We start from the raw sequence: 13,337 nt of genomic DNA on the forward strand, positions 1-13,337 counted from the left end.
TATCCAAGATACTGGACTGGACTCCAAAATATACAGAAGTAAGCTTGTAAATTGGGCTATTCCGTTTAAAACACACACTACCCCTGTGGAAGATTTAGCTAAAGTCTTCCACAGAGGGAGTTTGAGTTTTGAATACAATAAACAATTGGGTAACTTCCATTTGAAATACGCACACGAGCTGTGGAAGATAATCCACAATACTGGAGCAGTATGGGTTTCAAAGTGATTAACCTTGACCAGTTACATTTGAAAAACATTATCCCTCTGTGGAAAATATTTCCAAAATCTTCCACAGGGGTTGTGTAGATTTCACATGGTTGTTTGATGTACAGGGTGTCCCAGAAAAAATTACCGAGCGAATAAAATTGAACATAAGTCGAGAAATAGACATCAGAATCAACAAATTTAAAATGCAGCGCATAGCTTATTATGTTGTGCATCACATACGAAAATTTTATTTGATTCGGTTGAGTGGTTGCGAAGAAATGAGCGATTACATAATGCGTGCATCAATTCAGTTCATTCCAAGTTTGATCAACAGGCGCTTTTTTCATACTCTCTCACCGCTTCCTAAAGTTTGTGTATCTCATTAAATTTAGTCCACATTATCTATTTTATAATCGGACGGTGTTATGTCATTCATGCTTTCACTGAAGATAAATAACAGTTTGTCTGAGAAAACTTTGAGTTCTGCAATTGGAAGCTTTCCAACTTCAAGTCTTTATGTTGTGCAAATAATTATGTTATATTTTAACTTTAAGAACATTTGAGCCAAGAATAACAATGATCAAGTGCTTACAGCTTTACGTGTGATTTTTGATACCATGATGCAACATTAATGTTGAAGTTTTAAAATTGCATTACAATTTCTTGGAATTATTCCAAAAACATTAATGGTGTGAGAATGTTTTTAAGCCAGCTGGAATTCTTTATGCAGTAATTCTTTATGCAACATTTATATCAACATTAACGAAAATATATATGTACAAATACCGAGCATCATCTTACATGCAAGCTTTCGTTTTCAATATCGTGCAGGTTTTCAAATTTGAACAAAACCTAATTAAATGTTTTGCAAGAAACAGATTGTTTAAAAAGAACGAAAAGAATTTTACAGAACAAAATATGAAGCCCATTGACAGTTAAATACCAACTAGTGTGCATTGTGTTGAATGATCTTTTTTCATACTTGGAATGAAGTGAATTGACGCATGCGGTTCCAGTTAAATTGGCGTATAAGATGCAGAATACGATGGGCTACACGCTGATGTTTAGATATTTGGATTCTGATGTCTATTTCTCGACTTACGATCAAATTCATTCGCCCGGTAATTTTTTATGGGACACCCTGTATATAGAATTGGCTTCATTATTAAGAAAATGCAAACTATAGGTGGCGCTATTTATCAAAATTCGTATTTTTTAATTTGCAAGGGGTAGGTAATCAATACTGTCATTAAAACAGATGGAATAGGTGAAACAAGCAACAAAGAAATTATTTTAACATATTTCATCAAAAAATAAAAGAAATATTTTGTATTAAAAGCTTGACAGAGTAATTTCCAGTAACTAAATAGCGCCACCAATCTTGTCATAAATAGATTCATTTTATATCCAAAAAAGCATTAAAAAATGCTGTGAAAGTGAATAATGTTGTAAATAAGGGGAAATTAAAGTTGAAAATGATTCGGAAGTATCTGTATACATTAGCATGATACCGCTTTTAGCTGTTTAAGCCTAAAATTGGGTTGTACATGATGTTTTGCTTGAAAACCTAATAAATGATCACATCAAACAACCGTGTGCACAAGACACTGGCATATAAACCTAATACCACGGGACAACGAGGCGGTGTGGAAAGCCACTGTAGTTCGAGGACATAACTTGCCTTAAGCAAGTAAACGAAGTAAGCAAGCAATCAAACTTAATATGAATAAAAATGCATTTCGGTTAAACTGACCCCGGTTCTAATTTGAGATATTTACATTTCTGATGATATTTGCTCTCATGTGTTTTTGTCAACTAATAAAACTTTTGTTTCATCGCCTAAAGGTTAAATATTTTATCCAGTTGTTGTGGTTTGTTTTATTTAGTCAGTTACGACCGCCCGGGGGCAAGGGGATGATGCACGCATTTTGCAATTGCTTAAAACTACGCTACCACATATCCTCTTTCAACTAAATTTAAGACTAATTTATCTTGATTATGGGCCAAAATAATAAATTATTATACGCACGTAAATATGTACAAAACGTGTAATTTTGGAGAAATTTTGGCCGGTACTCCTTGTTTTAATTGATCACTGCGGGACTTTAAATTGATCATGCTGCTAAATGATTTGTTTCGGAGAGTTAAAGTTGCTGCACCACAGCAATCGGAATCCCAGTTGCCTTGAATGTTGTATATATTTTGGTAAGTACGAAATGATCATTATTACAGTTATTAGCTAACTTAACGTTCCACTTTTATACAAAACACGGGATACTTATCTTGATTTTCTTGTTATCAATATTTTCATATAGATACCACTTGTCAAACTTGACGCAATGTTTAATATTACTGTACTTAAAACCGTATAATATCCTATGATAGTCACGCAGCGTGTTTATAGTGAATATACCGAATTTTGAGTATACCGTATACGATAATCCTTGTATACCGATACCCTTGCTGTTTATAGTGAGACACAGTTACCGCACAAATTATATACCAACTAACATTATCGTACATTTGCAATGGCCTCGAGGTCACACGGGGAATGTGTAAATATTGTGGCGCGAGCTATAAACAGCCCAATCATGATCATGGCGGTGAACATGTAGCTTCTGTTTTGATAACTCTTGGGGGTGAGAATCGTTCCGAATGTCCTGCGCGCATCATACGCATCATGAAGAAGCTCCTACTTCCGGTAATACCGCACACAATTTATACTGGTGTGTTTATAGTGCAAATATCTCGCGACAATATCCTTCGGTTGAGAAGGATATCGATGTACCGTACATACATATACTGCTAGTGTTTATAGTGGGATAATTTCTGACCGGATAGAAATTATACCGCAATGTACCGCACATCTGCTCCCACTATAAACACGCTCTATGACAACCTTTACAAAGTACTTAAATCTAGTGAGTGTTCTTGTGGTTACTTTCATTCTTTTAAAATGTTTTCATTAACAACATCGTAGAAGCTAACAGATGTAATGACGTTGATACTTCATTTTCCCCAGAATCTGAACTGAATTATTTTGCATGTAAATGTTACAATGTCGGCAAGAAGGATTGTAATATCAGTCAAGTGTCTGGAATTCCCTAGACAAACTGATCGCAGGAAAGTCTTTCAATGCATGGAACAAGTCTGCAATTGCAGCATTCAAACCTAATCTGACACAGAATATAAATGATGCAGACATTGATAGGTGTAAGAAATTGTAAGAAAATATGCTGCTATAAAGGAAAGACTGATATACAGATGCGCAGGTGTAAGTAGATTAGAGTTTAGTTCTTCTTTCTTTCTTTCTTTCTTTCTTTCTTTCTTTCTTTCTTTCTTTCTTTCTTTCTTTCTTTCTTTCTTTCTTTCTTTCTTTCTTTCTTTCTTTCTTTCTTTTTTCTTTCTTTCTTTCTTTCTCTCTTTCTTTTTTTCTTTCATTTTCCTTTCTTTCTTTCTTAGAGAGTGATTGATTCCGGCAAGGGATTAACATGCTTAAAGTTGGTTTAATGTTGGCAAAGGAGTCAATTATCCGTAATTATCCTGACAAACCAATCGCAGTCAAATCGTTCAACAAAAATTGCTTTAAAATCTCCACTTCCGGCAGTTAATTGGAAGAAAATATTACACCAATGTTATAGAAATTTGTATAATACATGAACCTCATTTTCAACACGAGGAGACAGCATCATGTAATATGCATTCAATGTCACCGGATAATAACGAGTTGATATCATATAAATAAAAGCGATTCTCTGCCAACAAACTGAACTTGAGACCTAACGTCTGCCTAGTAATCCTCTAGTGTCACAATACAATTTTGCATTCATGAACATGATACCAGGATGGCTATATTGTATTATAACACGTGTGAATACCATTTCTTTTAGTTAGATATTTATGACGCAATTAGGTAGAAAAAGTCGTATGTAGAAAAAACATCCATTTCAAGTTTGACCAAAATTATTTGTCAAAACCGTTAACATAAGTCATAGTTTTATAAACGTGTAAATAATCATATCTTAATCTGTATAATGATGCTATTATAAAAATTTAGTTGGAAGCAATGTTAAGGATAATTGTTGATGAGCATTTGGGCAAGAAAAACGAACTTGCATTGCCTTGTATTAACTGCTCGTTAAGTTCAACACATCTGCAGATGTTACCGACTTTGCGCTTTCTTCTTCTGCCATATCTTTACACGCAACTATCTGGGGATGGAGTTGTTATCCCTCTCGCAATGAATATATAAGACAAATCCATACATTATTCAAATAATGTTGGAATTTAATTATTTCGAAGAAGTGCGAATGCAGCAATTTATTGAGTAACCGGTATCTACATGTATACACAGTTATGCTTTGCAATACGTTTTACCAAGGGAGGCTAAAAATCCTCCACATATTTTATATTTTTGGCCTTCCTTGTTTGGTAAAGTGTCAACATGTAATGAGGATTTCAGCGAAATCAACAAGAAAATACAAGATTGTTCATGATTACACCACTACATTAGTTCAATATCACAGAGACAATACGAGGCCTAACTAAAATAAACTACAAATTCTGTTCTTTTCACTGGAATATTTTTTTTTATTTTCTCTTATTAATAGCCGAAGTCATTTGGTGGTGACATTTAATGTTGGTTTAAATGTAAAAGGAATTTAAGTATCCTTCCACTAAGTTAAACGAGGAATACTAACACCGGAATCAAGGGTGTGCCTGTCACCAGTTGAACTTTACAATATCAACTTTTGTCCTGAATATCACCAGATAATTATGATTAAAGTACTTTCCATGTTGACGTATTCTCAAAACTAGACCGATGGCCAGCTATAAAAATGAACAGACGGATTCATAGGATTGTTAACGCCGTTTATCATAGGTGCTTTGGGTGCGTCAGTTTCATTATTAAAGGTATAAATATATAACTGAGAGGTTTTGTGGCTAAAACCCTCACCTTTTAACGCCAACGTGCAATTTGCCAAAGGTTGTGCAATAATAAGTATCGATTGACAATGACCTAGGAGTGAATAATGAAATCGCAGAATGCAAAAATCAGTGGACCCAGATGTAAGTGACCTTAATTAAGGCGAAAGTAAAAACAAAGCCGCTCAATAGCACCTGTCCTGTGAACTTCAAATTATTATTACAAACACGTCTCTTTCTGTGTGAAGAAAAATACATTGCCGGTTTTCTCGCTTTTGTGATATTTCGTTTATTTCCGTTGAGGGTTGAGAGTTCTTCATATTCTGTCCACAAGTATTCCTAACTCACACCCAAACCTGCAATCATAGAATTTAGTCTTGGGACAGTTTAAGACCATGAACTAAAATCGATCCCCCTCCCCCGTCTTATCATCAGGCTCCGTGTTGGACTCTGCATTATTGATTGGTGGGGGAATGGGGAGGGATATAGCTTACTGGAGGGTTGAAGCTGCACGTAGAACATTATTTGAAAAACGTCTATCAAAATTTACGTGACTGGGATGGAAACAAGGAGTAAATTTGACCACCTGTCCCAACACAATATTTCTAAGATTGTAGATCAAAAACTGAAAGGCTTGAAAGGAAATGCTAAGGTAATTGACAGGTTAGCTAGTCAGGTCTCCTTGATCATGTTAATACTACATCTGTAGAGTAACCGTACATTTTAACATTTGCGTATGCTTAGATTAATTTGCTTGCAAATAAATGTGGACAAAAGCTAAAAACAAAACAAACAAGGAATTCCCTAGTTATAACAAGTCGAGAATTGTTGAAACAAAGTCGATCACGATGACGTCATGGCAGCCACGTGATTCACTAGGTGGTTAGTGGTGTCAGTGGTTTTCCGAATGTACAAAAAATTATTTACCTAGTGCTGACGCTTTGCCATATAGACCCGATGTTTAGCCACAATGTTTAATCTTATTATTTTTAATCTGTTCATACTTTACTACCTTAGTATTTACCTGATAATCATCTATTTACTGCTGCTCGTATTATTCCACGGTCTCAAATTGTATCCCAGGGGTTGATATCATATATTTAATGGTAAACAAAAAGATACCATCACTTCATCATGCTATATTATAATAATACTCAAAAGAGCTTGTTTATCTAGCTTTATTGGCCCTCTAGCATATTCTACCATAGAATGGTTCTTTTGTTATATGATAATCAAATTTGATGGTATCTAACAATTTGAGTTAAAAACACCGATCTTAATCATTATCATTTGTCAATAACAATACCAACTATAATACACGCTGCCGATATGAATTATATATTAAAGCTACTAATACCGCGAAACACACTCTTGAGTATGTGTATTCAATTATTCTAATTACATCTATGAATTACCACATCTAAGCTTTAGATAATTTGTTCACATCGTCATCTCTTTCATGAATTCGTTCCCTAAAGCCGCTTCTTATTTATATAGTAATGTTTTAATGTCATCTTATTTATCAGAACACCCCATTATTTTAACTATTACACAACCTTATAGTTCTGTTGAACTTTTTATTATAACATGTCTGATACGATTTACTAATAAACGCACCATGCTACTTTTTGATGCCAAACATGCCTTTTTAAATATATAACTCTATGATAAAGTAATTTGCAGAAAACAAATTCTATCATTGGGTAGAAGGTGCAAAATTTAATTAATTTGAAAAGTAGTATTTTAAAATTTACAGCAATTTATAGCTATCACTTTCCTGGTATAACACATTACAATCCCTATTGGCATCAATGTCATGATAGTAATGATATATTGAAGAAGACAATACGGTATTAAAAACACATTAGTGACATAATTAGCTGATGGCAGCAATGTATTAGCAGTACACCTGTTATATTACATGCAAGATGCTTTCGTGTGAACAAATATGTGATGCGATCAAGCAACATTAGTCGGAACTCGGAAATATTGATTTTAAGATATAGCCAAACAAAGGAAGTATTTCCTTTTTGAGTTCCCTTGTTTTTCAAAGTCTTTAATTGCGCATATCATTGGAAATGGTTGTTCAATTTCAATGGGGTTTTCTGCAAAATGCAGCTTTGTAAATGTTTTTACTATCCTATAAGAAGCTGAAAATTTAATATTTCCGAGTTCCTACTGATTTTGCTTGATCGCATCACACATTATACAATGTTATAGACATTTGAACATTACGAGGCAGAATCATGTAATATGCATTCAATATGTCACCGGATAATAGAGAGTTGATGATGTAAATAAAAGAGAATATCTGCCAACAAACTGAACTTGAGACCTAATGTCTATACTGGTAATCCTCCAGTGTCGCAATGCAATTTTGCATTCATGAACATGATACCAGAATGAATATTTTGTATTAAACACGTGTGAATATAATACCATTTTGTTAGATATTTATGACGACATTAGGTAGAATAAAACGTACGTCGAAAAAGCAATCCATTTCAAATTTGACCAAAATTATTTGTGAAATCCTTAAATTTGTATTCATTGTTTTGTAAACGTGTAAATAGTACATGTAACAAGATCTAATTCTGTAGAATGTTAACTTGGTTTAACTTTTATTGTGCGACTACCTGCTCGTTCATCGTTTGTTCATTTAAGCTCCACACATCTGCAGATTCAGATTATACCGAGCTTGCACTTTCTTCTTTTTGATATCTCTGTTACACAAGTATCTGGGGATGCAGTGATGTTCCCTCTCGTAATGAATATATAAGACAAATCCATACATTATTCAAACAATGTTAGAAGTTAATTACTTTGAAGAATATGCAGTAATTTTATGTCTAACCCTAGTCTCCACAGTTTTGTTTTGTAATGCGTTTTACCAAGCTGATGCCACAAGCCTGCAACTTCCACATATTGTCTATTTTAGGCCTTCTTTTATTGGTAAAATCACCAAATGTCACCGTACCTTGAAGATTTAACGAAATTAAGAAGTGAATACAAGATCTTTTATACTCACATCAACACATCCATAAGGGCAATACAATGCTTTCATTAAAGGTGTGGATTCTTAACCAGTAAATGTTTATTGTTAAAGCCCTGTAATTAGCGGAAGTCACTTTGTGGGTGTGTTTAGCTTCTTGATGCGTTGGATGAAAAGCAATGGGAGCTTAAGAAACATTTCACTAAGTTAAAGGCAAATAGCGAAACGGACAGTAGTGTGATTAATTTCATAATAATATCTTTAAACGACGTTGGTAGAAAATTTTATTTTGTCATGTGCTTGGTAATATGTCACCTCTACTACTACTAGCCAATATAATAATGCACATAAATGCGGAAAAATCAATTAGATATGTCAATTTTCCCTTTTAAAAATATTCTGAAACCTGACTCTTAGAAATGTATCGACGGATATGTTAACTTTGTTTGCCTTGTGTGCATTCGCTGGTGCAGTTTGAAGGTATAACTGTCAAACTGGCTAATACCTACGCCTTTCAACGCCAACTTGCATGTCTCCAAAGGTTGTACAATAATAAGTATCAATTGGCAATGACCTAGGAGTAAATAATGAAATATCAGAATGCAAAAATCAGTGGACCCAGATGTAAGTGACCTTAATTAAGGGGAAAGTAAAAACAAAGCCGCTCAATAGCACCAGTCCTGTGCACTTCGATTTTTTATTACAAACATGTCACTTTTGTGTCACTAAAGAACATAGCAGGTCTTCTCACCAACATGATATTAGACTCATTTTACAGTTGTTATGTACCTCCAAAACATTCTATGATATTCATTAAAAGCTATGTGTATATGTCATACATTAATTGAATACATGAATCCAAAACCCACCCAAGTCCATGGGAAGTGATTTTGAGAAAAAAACCTGTGTGTCATTTTAATTCCTTCAGTTAGATTTACCTGGTCAATATGGTAAGTTGTACGTGCAAATGGGTGGGTTAAACTGTATTAGGTATGACGATTAGCATTTCAGGGACTTCGTGGGGTTAATTTTAAATTCTGGACTTGGTGGTTTTTTGAATCATATACTAAGACAATAATGTTGGAATGAGATTACCACTAGTAAGATAATACAAAATAAAGCACACAGTTATGTTTGATAAGCATTCTGCCATGTAATATAAACCACACACTTTCCTTGATTAAACCCATTTTTTTTTTCAAAACTCACTCTCCAGCAATGGATGTGTTACAAGTGGACTTTTATACATACTGGATTTCAATTAATGTGTTACAAGACTCAAATCATGGACTTGGGTTGATTCTTTCATACATGCTATTTTTCACATGCTCAATAGACACAGAGGATGAATTTGAGTTGTTATTTCATACATATGACAGGCCTATGTATAGCAACACTTTCCCATGCTTAACTCAATTTGGCCAAAGTATGGACTTGGGTGGCTTTTGTATTCATACATTATATTCAATTATCACTTATATCACTGATATTTATCTCTATTGGTTTGTACATGAAATGTTCTGAATATTCAAAGGAAAATGCTATTAAACAATCATACAAAATGTAAACCACTAGAATAATCATGATATCCTCAAGATTAAGTGATGGCGCTATTACAGTAACCATCTATACCGATTAACGATCCTGATTTGCTTATAGTGATGTAATGAGCTATATTTAGAAATGATGTGCTGTGATGTATAAGGCCCGGAGAATAATTAAACAGGAGGAGCAGTGTAGAGTTAAAACAGGGAATTCTGTGAAACTTATCTTAGCCAGTAGTTGGTACAAAGTTATTGGTAGCAGGTAATTTTGGCCTGGGTCAATTTAGTGACCATAACACTGTACTCTACCTCTCTCTATTCTGTCCACAGACTATGCTTAATTCTAAGCTAAACCCAAATAAAAAAACTTAATTCTAAGGTTTGAAAGGAAATTCTAAGGCAATTGCGAGGTTGCGCTAACCATCTAGTTAGTTTGTTGGATTGCTTCCTTTCATGTTCAGAGAAGTCAGGTTCCTCGATACTAGACCTGCTGTTAGAGTTACCGTTAAGTTTACTGTAATTGCTTGTGTACACGTCACTTTCATCTTGAATCTCACGACTGAGTACCCATATAGCCACAATGTTTAATCTTATTTATATTATTATTTTTAATCTGTTCATACTTTGCTACAGAAGTATTTTACTTGATAAGCATCTATTTACTGCTGCACGTATTTACCACGGTCTCAATTGGCATGGAAGGCTGTGACCTAATATATTTAATGGTAAATAAGATATTATCACTTCATCATGCTATATTAGAATAATACTCAAAAGAGCTTGTTTATCTAGCTTTATTGGCCCTCTAGCATAGACTGGTACTTTTCTTATAATGCTAATCAAATTTGATGATATCTGATGTTTCGAATGAAATAAACCATTTGAGTTAAAAACACCGATGTTAATCATTATCATTTGTCAATAACAATACCAACAATAATACACGCTGCCGATATGAATTAAATAAGCTACTAATACCGCGAAACACACTCTTGAGTATGTGTATTCAATTATTCTAATTACATCTATGAATTACCACATCTAAGCTTTAGATAATTTGTTCACATCGTCATCTCTTTCATGAATTCGTTCCCTAAAGCCGCTTCTTATTTATATAGTAATGTTTTAATGTCATCGTATTTATCAGAACACCCCATTATTTTAACTATTACACAACCTTATAGTTCTGTTGAACTTTTTATTATAACATGTCTCATACGATTTACTAATAAACGCACCATGCTACTTTTTGATGCCAAACATGCCTTTGTAAATATATAACTCTATGGTAAAGTAATTTGCAGAAAACAAATTCTATCATTTTTTGGGTAGAAGGTGCAAAATTTAATTAATTTAAAAAGTAGTATTTTAAAATTCACAGCAATTTATAGCTAACACTTTCCTGGTATAACACATTACAATCCCTATTGCCATCAATGTCATGATAGTAATGATATATTGAAGAAGACAATACGATATTAAAAACACATTAGTGACATAATTAGCTGATGGAGGCACTTATGTTATAATAAAACATAATTGAGTAAATAATACAGCAACGTATTAGCAGCACTCCTGTTATGTTACATGCAAGTTGCTTTCGTGTGAACAAATATGTGATGCGATCAAGAAACATTAGTCGGAACTCGGAAATATTGATTTTAAGATATAGGCAAACAAAGGAAATATTTCCTTTTTGGTTCCTCTTGTTTTGCAAAGTCTTTAATTGCTCATATCATTGGAAATGGTTGTTCAATTTCAATGGGGTTTTCTGCAAAATGCAGCTTTGTAAATGTTTTTTACTATCCTATAAGAAACTGAAAATTTAATATTTCCGAGTTCCTACTGATTTTGCATGATCGCATCACACATTATACAATGTTATAGACATTTGAACATTACGAGGCAGAATCATGTAATATGCATTCAATATGTCACCGGATAATAGAGAGTTGATGATGTAAATAAAAGCGAATATCTGCCAACAAACTGAACTTGAGACCTAATGTCTATACTGGTAATCCTCCAGTGTCGCAATGCAATTTTGCATTCATGAACATGATACCAGAATGACTATTTTGTATTAAACACGTATGAATATCATATCTTTTTGTTAGATATTTATGACGACATTAGGTAGAATAAAACGTACGTCGAAAAAGCGATCCATTTCAAATTTGACCAAAATTATCTGTGAAATCCTTAAATTTGTATTCATTGTTTTGTAAACGTGTAAATAATACATGTCACAAGATCTAATTCTGTATAATTTTAACTTGGTTTAACTTTTATTGTGCGACTACCTGCTCGTTCATCATTTGTTCATTTAAGCTCAACACATCTGGTTTGATATCTCTGTTACAGAAGTATCTGGGGATGCAGTGATTTTCCCTCTCGTAATGAATATATAAGACAAATCCATACATTATTCAAGTCATGTTAGAATTTAATTACTTTTACGAATATGCAGCAATTTTATGTCTAACCCTAGTCTCCACAGTTTTGTTTAGTAATGCGTTTTACCAAGCTGATGCCACAAGCCTGCAATTCCCATATATTTTCTATTTTAGGCCTTCTTTGATTGGTAAAATCACGAAGTGTCACCGTACCTTGAAGATTTAACGAAATTAACAAGTGAATACAAGATCAACTCATCCACAAGGACAATACAATGTTTTTATCAAAGGTGTGGATTCTTAACCAGTAAATGTTTATTGTTAGAGCCCTGTAATTAGCAGAAGTCATTTGGTGGATGTATTTAGCTCCTTCTAGATGCGTTGAATGAAAAACAATGGGAGCTTAAGCAACGTTTCCACAAGTTAAAGGCAAATATAATAATATCTTTAAACGACGTTTGTAAAAAATCTTATTTTGTCCTGTGCTTGGTAATTATATCACTACTACTAGTCAATATTAATGCACATAAATGCGGAAAAATCAATTAAATATGTCAATTGTCCCATTTAAAAATATTCTGAAACCTGACTCTTAGAAATGTATCGACGGATATGTTAACTTTGTTTGCCTTGTGTGCATTCGCTGGTACAGTTTGAAGTTATAACTATCAAACTGGCGAAAATGAAAACATAGCCGCTCAATAGCACCTGTCTTGTGAACTTCAATATTTTAGTAAAAGCACGTCACTTTTGTGTGAATAAAGAACATTGCAGCTTTTCTCACTTGCATGATATTAGACTCATTAGACAGTATTCTACCTCTTATTATTCGTCTTGACAAAAGAAAGAAAAAACAGGGTATAGTTTGCTATGTCTACGAAGTCTAGATTTAATTTTATAACATATTGTCAAGGTTACATACTCTATGGGATTGTTGAACTTGGGCACTTGATTCTAGAATAAAGAAGACTAGCAAAGTATTCATTTTTTTATTCATCATAATCATTCGTACGGACCAATAATTTAACACTATTTACATTCAATTTGGAGCATTTTAAAAAATTTGAATTATGACATTGTTATTGTACCCTTTGACCTATACCTCATTAATTATGTATCCTGGAGATACATGACCATTGAGTTTTTTATTCCTTGGAACTTGTGATATTTTATAATTTGATCAGAGAACTTTCAACTTTTTTCCTCTTATACTTGAAGCAAAAAAAATGATATGTTAACTTTGTTTGCCTTGTGTGCATTCGCTGGTGCAGG

The sequence above is a fragment of the Amphiura filiformis genome, unplaced genomic scaffold, assembly GCF_039555335.1.
Source record: "Amphiura filiformis unplaced genomic scaffold, Afil_fr2py scaffold_24, whole genome shotgun sequence".
Taxonomy (NCBI): domain Eukaryota; kingdom Metazoa; phylum Echinodermata; class Ophiuroidea; order Amphilepidida; family Amphiuridae; genus Amphiura; species Amphiura filiformis.